Genomic DNA, 834 nt, shown 5'->3' with positions numbered 1-834 from the left:
ACGTAAGCAAGATGCTGTAATGATTATAATTTATTTTATATTATTTGTTTTTGTTTTGTTATCATTTGTCTGATTTTCATTTATTATTAGTTATGTCAATTTATTATTACTATTTACCTGTTTATTATTTAACTATACCTATGCATTTATTTATGTATTTTATTTGTTATTTACATTATTATTGTTTTTATTTATCATTTTATTATGATTTTTTCGCATCCGACCTAGATATGGACCAAAAGGTCTCCTGTTGGCATGCTCCGCCTTTGTAATCCTTTGTATATATGTATATATGTATGTAGATATATATGTGTATATGTATGTAGATATATATGTGTATATGTATGTAGATATATATGTGTATATGTATGTAGATATATGTGTATATATGTATGTAGATATGTGTATATATGTATGTATATATGTGTATATGTATATATGTATGTATATATATGTATATATATGTATATATTCGTAAATAGCTGGAGTCAACCATTTTGGAAGAAAGTGTGTTTATATATATTATATATATATATATATAATATATATGTGTGTGTATTTATGTATATATATGTGTGTGTATTTATGTATATATATGTGTGTGTATTTATGTATATATGTGTGTATTTATGTATATATATGTGTGTGTATTTATGTATATATATGTGTGTGTATTTATGTATATATATGTGTGTGTATTTATGTATATATATGTGTGTGTATTTATGTATATATATGTGTGTGTATTTATGTATATATATGTGTGTGTGTATTTATGTATATATATGTGTGTGTGTGTGTTTATGTATATATATGTGTGTGTGTGTTTATGTA

Source organism: Oratosquilla oratoria, unplaced genomic scaffold (genome assembly GCF_046742065.1).
Source record: "Oratosquilla oratoria isolate Oo_2021 unplaced genomic scaffold, ASM4674206v1 SCAFFOLD142, whole genome shotgun sequence".
In the NCBI taxonomy this organism is placed as follows: Eukaryota; Metazoa; Arthropoda; class Malacostraca; order Stomatopoda; family Squillidae; genus Oratosquilla; species Oratosquilla oratoria.
This window is presented reverse-complemented; position numbering follows the sequence as displayed.